This window comes from Arachis duranensis, chromosome 6, assembly GCF_000817695.3.
Source record: "Arachis duranensis cultivar V14167 chromosome 6, aradu.V14167.gnm2.J7QH, whole genome shotgun sequence".
Taxonomy (NCBI): Eukaryota; Viridiplantae; Streptophyta; class Magnoliopsida; order Fabales; family Fabaceae; genus Arachis; species Arachis duranensis.
The window spans coordinates 109,938,986-109,939,746 of NC_029777.3; positions in this window are offsets into that span (position 1 = coordinate 109,938,986).

Here is a 761-nt window from a genome sequence, read left to right on the forward strand (position 1 = left end):
TAAATTTATTATATACTCTTAAAATACATATTAGCTAATTTCTTTAAATATAGAAAAGACTTTAATATAACACTTAGTTGTTGTAGTTTCTAATATTTTTTAAAATTATAAGAGTGGAATAATATACCTCTATGGCTCTATGTATTGATAATACGCTTTTTTATATTGTATATTTTAATAAAGAGATGTATTGCCACATATTATCTTGCTCCTATAATTTTAAAAAATATTATAAAATATAATAACTAAATATTATACCAAAACTTTACTAATAACTAAAAAAATAAACGACACATGTTAGCTAAACTTTTTCTTTAATCACCCGTGTATTCTGCTGCTAAGGTTAACAATTATAGGAACAAAATAATTGTTTGGCAGAATTTGTTGATGTTAGTCAACAAATTTATGACCTTGCTACATGATTTATTTTTGGCCAAAGAAAAAATTTTCAGTTGATGATGAAAGTACTGGAAAAATTTTAAATGTACTAGGAACACTGGTATTCTAATTATTTTAACCGTTGATTTTAATTAATATACATTATATATATTTTTTATAATTCAGATTAACGGTTAAAACAACTAGAACACCGATATTTTCGGTATACTTAGTAAAGTTCTAGATGACTCTACAACTATAAAGAGTGGTATATGAGATAATTAATTAGATGATCTCAACTCATGCATTAATGAAGATGATTATGATCTTGGATTTTTTTATGGTTCAGTAACAATTTGATAAAATAATTGGACTTATACTAA